The sequence below is a fragment of the Notamacropus eugenii genome, chromosome 3 (genome assembly GCF_028372415.1).
Source record: "Notamacropus eugenii isolate mMacEug1 chromosome 3, mMacEug1.pri_v2, whole genome shotgun sequence".
NCBI classification, from domain to species: domain Eukaryota; kingdom Metazoa; phylum Chordata; class Mammalia; order Diprotodontia; family Macropodidae; genus Notamacropus; species Notamacropus eugenii.
In genome coordinates, this window is record NC_092874.1 from 172,152,971 (window position 1) to 172,165,048 (window position 12,078).

A 12,078-nucleotide genomic window follows, 5' to 3' on the forward strand; every position below is an offset into this window, starting at 1 on the left:
TACAAATATGCTAGGTGATGCAGATACAAATACAAAAACGAAATCATCTGTGCCCTCAAGGAGCTCATGTTACCAAATTAAGTTTTATTGATGTCTTGTTTTTTGTGTCACTGCAACTTCCCCTATTATTCCTCCTTGTTCCCCTCCTCAAGTGCCATTCCATATAATACAAATAATGTTTTAAAGAAAAAAAAGATAAAAAAGAGAAAAAGTCAACGTAACTGATCAATACATCAAAAAAGTCTGAAAATACGTACAATGTACCACATTTACAAACCTCTCTCCTCTGAAAAAAGGCTTGGAATAATGATGTCTTATCATATCTCTTTTTTCAAGCCATGCTTCCTTTGTCAAATTTTGCAGCCCTCACTTATTATTTTGTGGTTGTTCTTTCCATTTACACGGTTGTAGTCATTGTGTATATTCCTTTCTTGGTGTTGCTTACTTTACTCTGTATCAGTTAATGTAGATGTCTTCATGCTTTTCTTGATTCCTGTAGCACAACAATATTCCATTATATTAAAGTACCACAATTTGTTTAACCATCTTCAATCAATGGACATTATTTTGTTTCCAGTTCTTGGCTACCACAAAAAGTGCTATTATCAACATTTTAGCATATAAAGGAATTTTTTCTTATCAATAATCTTCTTGGGTATATGTCTAGTGTTAGATATCTGGGTCAAAGGATATGGAAATTTTAGTCATTTTTTTCATAGCTTGAAATTATTTATGGAGCTGATAGCATATGCTTGCTGATAGCAAGTATATAAGCATACACATATAAGAATAAGTAAAATAAGTATACACACAAAAATGTAAATTAAATAGATAATTTTCGGTGGGAGGCACCATTAATTGGGGGGAGGTGTCAAGAAAGGCTTCATGGACGTTATCAGCTTGAGTTGAGCTTTGAAGGAACCTAGGGATTCTAAGAAATGGATATGAGGAAAACTTATACTGCAGTCATGGGAGCTAGCTAGTATAAAGGTGGAGAGATTAGAAATGCAGTTTTTGAGGCTAGCAAAAATGTTGCTCACTACAGTTCCTTGGGGGCAAGAGTGCTCTAATGAATAGAATTTAAAATCATTTTCTACTTAACCTCTCAATTGCTTATAAGTAACTGGAAGTACTGCTAAATTACTTGCGGATACTTTGAAATTGTCTCTCAAACCATTTTAAGCATTCTCCTTTCAATCTTATTGACACCAACATTGTGCTAAGTAGATCCTCTTTCTTCACAGTAAGTGTAGAGGCAAAGTCTGGAATCATATAATATATAAAATGTGACTCCGGTTCTTGGAATTGGGCACTTTGTGGAATTCCTAGATGATGCTTTCTCTTTTCTTAATCTGAAATCTACTCCTAAGGTTTTAAGCCCACAAATTTTGGTGTCAGCCAGCCCAGAAAAAATATGGGGCACCGGATTTCTCCAAAGCCAAGGATCACTGGAAGGGGAAATACAGGTGAGCAATGAAAAAGGGCCTCATCAAGACTGCACAGATGGCTTTCAAAATGCCAGCCAGCCAAATGGCTCACCAGGCACAGTGAAGAAACGAATGTGCATATAAGCAGGTTGGGGTGAGTATGACTTCTAAATGTGATTGCAAGTGAGTGGGGGAAGGGAAGGGACAGGAGGCAGAATTAGTCAAACCCTGACCAAGATAACCATTTCACTGCCTGGCATTGTGACCCATCAGCATCTGCTTTCCTGGGGCTCTATTGGATTTCCTCTGCTCTAGCAGGTGGAGCTCAGGTGCACTGGGCAGATGATGTGCTTGGGACCTGCTGGGATGAAGGTTGAGCCACCATGCATTGTCAGATGCCCCTTGCTGGATGATCTATGGAGCAGTGAGAATGGCGCTGTTTCATTAAAAGGGTGCCAGGCCCTTTCCCTCTGGATGTACCTCAATGCCAGAGCCCAGAAACAAAAGTGGAAGGCAGTCAAGAATGCAAATGGGGTGAGGAAGATGGAAATCTCACCAGGAAAAAATCAATAGGGCCCTCCCTCATTTTATGAAGGTCATAATTCTAATTCTTCTTTCCATTGCTTTCATTCCAGTCAGGGCCCTTGTCATCCTCAAACTTTCCACACTTCTTCAGTATATAAAGTATTCAAAGGCACACATGCTCTCTAGGAACATGCACAGACACCCTGATAACCTGTTTCACAAATAAAGGGCACAGAAATTCCCAATCACACTAGGTTGGACTATATTACAAGGCAATTGGCAAAAATCCCTGGGATCTCAACCAGCTATACTTTTCCAGCTTCCCTAAATTTTCATTATTCCCAGGAGGAAAAAAATAAAGCAAAATGAAAAAAATTAAAGGATTTTTTTTTCTTTTAAGAACCTTTCTTCTAATCTTGACTAAAGAGGACATAAGGTTTGTGAAACAGGAAAGCTATTCTCTCAGGCAATAATGTTTATTTATGAAAAATATATGATTTATAGTGTTTATGGTTTAATTGAAGGAGTTGAAGGAGGATTTGGTGTCCAAACTGGGTGTAAGTCTGCCAATAACATCTATTACTTGTATGATTCTAGAAAAATCACTTATACTTCCAGCCTCAGTTTCCCCTCAACATGAAAGGTAAAATAATTCTTTCATGAATTATTACAGAGTTGCTGTGCAAACCTATGAATATATTATTTATGTAGGACTATCTCTCTTTTTAATTTTTTTAGGTTATACATGTGTATTCATGCAAAACATTTCCATAGTAATCATGCTATGAAAGAAAACAAACAAAAAACCCTCAAAAAAAATAAAGTAAGAAAAGAAGTATGCTTCAATCTATACTCAGGCACCAACAGTTCTTTCTCTGGGTATGGACAGCATTTTTCATCATAAATCTTTCAGAGTTGTCTTGGATCACTCTATTGCTGAGAATAGTGAAGTCATTCATTCACAGCTAATCATTTTATAATATTACTGTTACTTTATACACAGTACACTTCACTTTGCATCAGCTCATCTTAGTCTTTCCAGGTTTTTCTAAGAGCATTCTGCTCATCATTTCTTATAACACAATAGAATTCCATCATAATCACATACCACAATTTGTTCAGCTATTCCCCAATTGGTGGGCATCCCTTCAATTTCTAATTCTTTACACACCAGAAAAGAGCTACTATGAATATTTTTGTACATATGGGTCTTTTTTATTTTGATTTTTTATCTCTTTTGGGATACAGATCTAGTAGTGGTATTGTTAGGTCAAAGGTTTTTGTAGCCTTTGGTTTTATAGCCCTTTAGGCATAGTTTCAAATTGCTCTAGAGAGTGGTTAAATCAGTTCACAACTCCACCAGCAGTGCATTAATGTTCCACATTTTCTACACCCCCTCCAACAATGATCACTTTCCTTTTCTTTCCTATTATCCAATAAAATAGGTATAAGGCAGTAACTCAGAATTGTTTTATTTTGCATTTCTCCAATTAATATGAGTTAAAGCTATTTTTCACATGATGATAGATAGCTTTGATAACTTCATCTGAAAACTTATCATATCTTTTGATAATTTATCAGTTGTGGAATAGCTTTCATTTTATAAATTTGACTCAGTTCTCCATATGTTTGAGAAATGAGGCCTTTATCAGAGAAATTTGCTTCAAAATTTTTTCACTATTACACTATTACAAACAGTATTTCCTTCTATCATATTTCTATCATATTTCCCCCATTTATTCTATTCTCTCTCTCTCTTTTCACCTTGTGCTTCCTTAAAAGTGTTTTGATTCTGACTATTTCCTCCTCCAATCTGACCTCTCCTCAGCCCCCACATCCTCTTCCCCTCCTACTTTTCTATAGAGTAAGATAGATATCTATACTCAATTGAGTATTTATATGAGCCAGTTCTTATAAGAGCAAGGTTCACTCATTCCTCCTCACCCCCTCCACTGTAAATATTCCCCTCCACTGTAAAAACTTTTTCTTGCCTACCTTATGTTAGATAATTTACCACATTCTATCTCTCCCTTTTCTTTTCTCTTAGTACATTCCTTTCTCAACCTTTAATTTAATTTTTGAGATATCATTCCTTCATATTCAACTCATATTACCTATGCCCTCTGTCTCTGTCTCTGTCTCTCTCTCTCCATATATATATATATATATATATATATATATATATATATATAGATATAGATATAGATATAGATATAGATAGATAGATAGATAGATAGATAGATAGATAGATAGATAGATAGATAGATATAGGTCTTATAAGATACAAGTATCATCTTCCTTTGTAGGAATGGAAACAGTTTAACCTTATTAAATCCCTTTTGAGTGCCCTTTCCTGTTTACCTTTTTATGCTGCTCTTGACTCTTGCATTTGAAGGTCAGATTTTCTATTCAGCTCTGGTCTTCTCATTAAGAATGCTTGAAAGTCCTCAATCACTGGTTATAGTATTCTTGAGAGTTTTCGTTTTGGGATCTCTTTCAGGAAGTGATTGGTGGATTCTTTCAATTTTCAATAGAACCTTCTGGTTCTAGAAAATCAGGGCAGTTTTCCTTGATAATTTCTTGAAAGATGATGTGTAGGCTCTTATTTTAAATCACAGATTTCAGGTAGTCCAATAATTTTAAAATTGTCTCTCCCGAATCTGTTTTCCAAGTCACTTGTTTTTCCAATGAGATAATTCATGTTGTCTTTTATATTTTCATTCTTTTGGCTTTGTTTTATGTTTTCTTGATTTCTCAGAAAGTCATTAGCTTTAATTTGCTCAATTCTTATTTTTAAGGAATCATTCTTTTTAGTGAGCTTTTATACCTCCTTTTCCATTTGGCCAATTCTTTTTAAGGAAATTTTTTCTTCAGTGAATTTTTATGCCCCTTTTTCCATTTGGTAAATTCTGCTTTTTAAGGTATTCTTCTCCTCATTGGCATTTTATTTTTTTTAACCAGTTGTCCTGTTTGTTAAGGTGTTATTACCTCCAGTATTTTTTGTGTTTGTCAAGCTGCTGACTTATTTTGCATGATTTTCTTGCATCACCCTCATTTCCATTCCCAATTTTTCCTATACTTCTCTTACTTGATTTTCAAATCCTTTTTGAGTTCTTCCATAGCCTAAGACCAATTCATATTTTTCATGAAGGCTTTAAGTGTAGGTGCTTTGACTTTATCTACTTCTGAGTATATGTTTTGATCTTATTTGTCACCATAGTAACTTTCCAGGGTCAGAATTTTTTTTTCTATTATTTACTTCTTTTCCCAACCTGACTTTTAACTGTTTGTTAAAGTAGGGCTCTGCTTTCAGGGTGAAGGCTGCATTGTCCCAAGCTTCATGGATTTTATGCAGCAGTTTTCAAAGGTACTTTTACAAACCTGTAAATTTTCAGTTGTTCCAAGATGTTATGATCTAGGGAGAGGTGTTTGCTCCTCTTCTGGCCTGTCCTCTGATTTGTGAGTGACCACAAGTATTCTTTCTACTCTGAACTTGGAGGAGGGTCCCCACTCCACTGGGTTACAAGCTCTGGTGTGCTAGTGCTCCTCCTTGCCCTGGGACTGGCACCTAGGACTGTAACCCTGATCTGAGAATGGCAAAGCAACAGAGTCCTGCATCAATGCCAGCACAGAGACTGCTGTAATCTTCTGACCAGATTTATAATTGTTTGACTTTGGATCCTCCAAGGTCCTTGAGAACAAGAACAGTCTTTTGCTTTGCTTTATATCTCCAGAACAGTTTTCCAGCCCAAGACAACTTAGAAGATTGGTAGGAAAGTTGTCTTAGGCTGGAAAATTATTTCACTCAATCTTTTCGTGGGTTCAGCTACTCTAGAATTTATTTAGAGTCATTATTTAAAGGTATTTGGAGGAGTTTGGGGGAGAGTCCCTGCCTTTATTCTGCCATCTTGGCTCTGCATCCTCTATGTACACTTACCTCAATACTGGCTGACTTCAATGGTGCAGATAATAATCTATTTGTACCATTTATCAATCAGTCAACAAACCAATTTATTCAAGGCCTGCTATGTGGCAGATACTGTATTAAATTCTGGAGATATGCAAAAGACTTTTCTTGTTTCCATAGCACTTACAAACTAATAGAGAATCCAAAAGCAAACAACTATAAATAAACAATATATATAGAAGATGAAATGGAAACAACCAACAGAATTTGAAACACCAGAATTAAGGGATATCAAAAAAGGTTTCTTGTACAAGGTGGAATGTTAGCTAGGGAAGATAGGAAGGAGATATAAAGAAAGAAAGTTCCAGGTTTTGCCTGAGTCAGGAGATGTAGTATTATGTGTAAGAAACAAGAAGGAAGCCAAAATCATTGGATGGCATGATATATGGGAAATGAAATGTGTGAGAGTACTAGAAAGAGAGGAAAGAAGGATTTAAAAGCCAAATAGATTCTATGCTTTAAGAAATGATGAACCTACTAGTTTTTGAAAATCATGTATAAACTCGCATGAAATATTGAAGAGTAAAATGAGCAGAACCAAGAGAATTTTGTACAAAGTAATAACAATATTGTTTTAAGAACAACATTGAATGAATAAGTTATTTTGACTACTATAAATGCCCAAATTAACTTCAAAGGACATGAAGGAAGATGCTCTCTGCATCCAGAGAAAGAACCGATAAATAGAAGTATGTATAGAATGATTTTACATATCTATATCTTTATATGTGTACATTTGTATCTAACGGTAGCCATCTCTAGGGCAGGGGAGTTGTGGAGAGAAGAAATAAAAGAAGAAAAATAAATTTCCATCATACTTTAATTACATATCCAAAAGGAATAGTAAGTTGTACAAAACAGATTTGCAGTTTCATGTGCAATCATTTTTTTTCAATTCTACTATGTTATGGAAATGCTTGTTCTATTTCATAAATTAAAAAATTAATAAATAAAATTTTTGAAAAAGCTCAGTTTGACAGCTAAGTGAACAGTGAATTGGAGTAGGGAAAGACTTGATGCAAAGTGATCAACTGTTAGGGTACTGCAATAGTCCAGGCATGAGGTGATGAAAGCCTGTACCACAGTGCTAATAAGTCTTTTTCAGGGTCTCGTCTGTAAGAATTTCATACAACATGACTGGGGCTTTTGTCTAACCTTCCATCAATATTACAGAGCATCATGTTAGCTATCCATATTGTACCTATTGCTCTCAGTATATGAGGAGTCCATTTCCTTTTCTGGATTTACACCTCCTCTTGCACACAATTCCTCACTGGTAATATATTCAACCTCATCTTTCTCCCAACCCCCTCCATTGCCCCATTCATATCTCCTTTCTCATTGGGGAACTGAAATTTGGCTTCTTTGGAAATTGTGGCATCCCATGATTCCAAACCATAGAGCTTTACAAGAAGAATGGCAATGTTAAAAATACAACAACACGACCATGAGCTTTTGCTTGAGGCAGAAACTCAGAGGAGATCTGTTAGGAGGCAACTCAATTTTGAGGGCACAGAATGATCAGTTCTCAAGATATCTAAAAGAGAAGACTGTCCAAAACAACTAGAGGGAAAATCACAAGATTTCTTACTCTTGAAAAAAAATGATGCTAAAGATGATATGACACACTAACGCACGTGCCTATTGACATGCATGCTTACTTATTTGAGGCTATGAAATTTTTTAGGAATGTTTCATTGAGGGCCCACCTTACAACATAAGAAGGAAAGAAGCATGTTTTTCCAAATTATGTAGCACTTTTGAGCATAATTTTATAATCAAACAACTGAATAAAAGGTTCAGTGTTAATTGTATGGGGAATTTGATATCCCAAATATTTAGTAAGAAGTTGGGGGAGGGGTGGTAGAATGGGGGATGGAGAAAGGATTCTTTATGGATGATGGAATTCTCCACAATTTATGAATAACATGAGGATGATTGCTTTCTCAATCTACTATTCTCTCCAGCAGGGCCTCCACTTTTTTTGGATTCTTCATGTGCAAATGTCAGCAAAATATTTACTAAATGATCTCATGCTACCTTTGTAGATAAGATGGAAAATTGTGGATTAGAGGACTAGTCTAGTATTCTGGTCTGGACCAGCTCCTCAATAAATTAGGTTGTATACTATAATGAAATGAGACACTTGTCAGTCATTTCATAGTTCACAAAAAGATATTTACTTAGCTATAGCAGGAGAACAATATGCAAGAAAGATATGCATTAAGGACACACTGAACTGATTCAGTTGAACAAAGTTCCTCTGTATCTGAGTTGCCTATTATGGTTTTATTAGCCAAGCATCAGAGAGCATCTGGGACTATTTGTGGTAGTTTTTCTACTTGTTTTTTGTCCTTTGTGCTCAAAGAGGATCCAAATGACACCATAACATTAAGGTCAGGATGAAGTGTGTCTGGCTGTGGCTGATCATACTGATAGGAGCTGAGAATGCTCTATCATTGGTTAGGCAAAAGAGTCCATATAACCATCTGAGAGGAAGATGTCTCTAAATTTGTGTATCTCACATTTATTTTGAGCTATCACAATTCTGCTTTGCTTATAGAAAAGTGCCTTCTTTGATGCAAGCATGCCATGATGGATGATCCTGTGCCAGTGTCTTCTATGTCTCACAATTGATAACAAAGTTCTTCAGAGAGACCTTGAGAGTGTCCTTGTATTGCTTCTTCTGACCTCATGTGAGGATCTGTTTTGGATGAATTCTTCATAACATAGTCTTTTAGGCAAGCAAACATTTGGCATTCTAACAATGTGGCCAGACTATCCAAGTTGTACTCTTCTTTGTATAGTTTGAATTCTAGGCAGTTCAGCTCAAGAAAGAATCTCAGTGCCTGGTGTCTTATCTTGCTAGGTAACGTTCAGAATCTTTCTAAGACAATTCAAATGGAAGTAGTTCAAACTTTTGGCATGGCTCTGGTAGAATGTCCAGATTTAATAGACATACATCAATGAAATCAGCACAGTGGCTCTATATTCAATAAGGTAGGCAGCTTAATACCTCTTCTCTCCCAAAGATTCTTTCAGAGCCTAACAAATACTGAGCTAGATCTAGTAATGCATGTTGTCTATGTGCATGTCCCTGGAAAGTATACTGCCAAGGTAAGTGAACCTATCTACAGCATTTAAAATTTTTCCATTTGCTGTAATTGATGGTTCTATGTATGGCTACTGGAGAACCTCTATTTTGTGTGTGTGTGTGTTAATTGTTAGGCCAAAATTAGCACAAGTGACAAATAATTGATCCATATTTTGTTACCTCTTAGCTTCAGAGGCTATGTTGAGTACACAATCATCTGTAGATCATCTGTAAACACCCACCAACTCTCTCTCTATTTTAGTGTTGGCTTGTTGCCTTTTCAAGTTAAATAATCTATCTTCAGTGTGCTGGTAAACCTTGATGCCATTTTCATCCTCATTGAAGGTGTCTAACAACATCACCGAAAATATTATGCTAAAAAGCATGGGAGCAAGCATATAGCTTCATTTCACTGGTGACTGGGAAAGCTTGAGAGCATCATCTAATATCAAGAACCCATGCAAGCATGCCATTGTGAAACTGGCATACAGTATTGATGAAATTCTCTGGAGAATCAAATTTCTCCATGAACTTCCACAGACCCTCTTGACTCAACAGTATAAAAGGCCTTGGTTATTTCAATAAACATTGTGTGCAGATCTCTGTTCTGCTCCCAGCATTTCTCCTGGAGATGTTGGCAACAAATACCATTAAGTATTCTTTGGTCCTTTCTGAAGTCACATTGGCTCTCAGGTAGATGACCATCTTCCAGGTAAAGGATCAGCCGGCTAAAGAGAACTCTGGCAAGAATCTTGCCAGCAATGACTAAGAGAGAGACCCCTCTCTGATTTCCTTAGAACAACCTATTTTCTTTTCCTTTATAGATAGAGGCATCATTGAACTCCTGGGGGACAACCTCTCCTTGCCAAATAACCTGGAAGATTTCAGTCAGCTTTTGTATGAGCAATGGACCCCCTACTTTGTAAATCTCTGATGGAACAGAGTCAGCACCAGGCACTTTGCCACATGAGAGGAGTCTAATGACATTCAAAACCTCTTCTTCAGTTGAAAGTTCAGCTAGGGAGGGATTGACTTCAACCTGAAGTGAATGGGCAATGGTTTATCATTAATCAATGTGGTTCCATCAGCACTGAGTAGTTGAGATGCCCCATGTGTCTTTGACCTATAAATAGCTTTCAGGGTATCATAAAAAGTGCTTTGGATTGTTACTATCAACATAAAATTGAATCTCATCTGCCTTCCTACCAAGCCAAGAATTTTGAAACTTTCTAAGCTTTGTACTTTTCTTTTGATGGAGTTAAGCATCATCTTCTTAGAGGTGGATGAACTATCCTGCTGGTAAAGTCTGTGGTGTTCTTGTTTATTTTATTTAGTAACTTCTGAATTTCCACATCATTTTCATCAAACTAATCCTGATTTTTGTGAGTGTTCTGACCCAGATGAGTAAATGTGGCACTGTACACCAAGTCTCTGAAAGCTGCCCACTCATTTTCTGTTCCACCGTTGCCAACCATGTATTGGCTCAGCTTTACCTCCAAGTTAGCAAAAAAAACAACCCCCCAACAAAACAAACTGCTCGCAAATACAGAAGCATTCTAGTCTGTTGACATTAAGTCTTCTGCTACTCATCTTGCCTTGGAGCTGCTGCTTTTGCAGAATGTGAATCTTTAACTTGGAGAGGAAAAGTCTACCGCCCCAGCACTCTGTTGCCACACATCACCTTTGTCACTCTCACATCCTGTCTGTCTTTTCTCCTTACAATGACATAGTCTATTCGATAACATTATTTGCTGCAAGGATGCACCTATGAAGTTTTTTTTTTTTAATTTAGATAAATGGAAGAAAGTATTGGTGATGAGAAAGTCATGAGATACATAAGTCTTCTATAGTAAGTGATCATTGCTGTTTTGAAGACCATTTCTCCCAAGGACTCCATGCCGTGTAGTCTGTGCCTACTCTGGCATTAAAGTCACTTAGAATTACAAACTTGTTCCCTTTCTGAATATTGACAATGAGGGTCTCTAGGTCTTCATGAAATTTTTCTTTGACCTCATTAGGGTTCATCATGATGGGAGTATATGAACCAATGATGATGACAGTGGCATGGCATTTTCCAAAATTTTGAAAATTTTGCCCAAAGTTGCAACAGTCTCACTTTTCAGAGTCATTGGAGTTCAGTGGCAAGACAATATTCAAAACAACTGGCAATGGTTTGTGATGCAGTGGATGACTGTGACATCTTTTATGTCTAACCAAACTTCAGTCACTCCATAGAGTATGCTTCCACTGCCTTTATGGCCTGTTGAAACAAAATTTTCACATCTACTTAAAACACCAGGGAAGTCTTAACATGTTTTGACTAGATACCCCGCTAACTCACTGAGAGGTTTGAAGCTAATAAATCTCAACCCCGTTTAGGTCATCTGAAGCGATGGTTTTATTGGGGAGTGGCCACTGAGCGTGCTGTAGCTCCTTGGAGACACAGGTAAGAGCTGTGGCAGATGGGTGGCAAAATGGACACAAAGGCAGATGAATAGCCCTGAAAAGCGCTTTGTAGCCCTCATGCCAGAAGTACTAGTTCTCCCTGGCCTCATATATCCCAGTTTTGTACTAAGGTGATCAGGAAAAGATACCAGTAGCTTGAGCTATGAGTCTTCTGAACCAGTCAAGTATCAAGGATGGTTTTAATGCCTTTTAAGGAAAATCTACCCTAAACTGAATAAAAATGAGGAGTTAGGATAGTGCTCTCACCACATATACCTAAGTATGGATCAGGATAATAGAGATAAAACTTGTTGAGTCACTGAGTCCAGAGTAGTTATTAAGGAACCAATATTGAATCATAAAAATGTATCTGGTATAGTACTTTGGGAGTATGTCCTTGGCCCTGGGCTATTTAATATTTTTAATCAATGACTTGGGTAAAGGCATAGATGGAATCATTATCAAATTTATGGCTAGCAAAAGTTGGGAACAATCATGAACATATCAAACCATGGGGTTAAGATCTAAAAAGACTAGAATAATGAGTGGAACCTAATGAAGCAAAAATTAATAAAGATGATTTTAAAGATATCTACTTGGATTCCAAAAATCACCTCAGA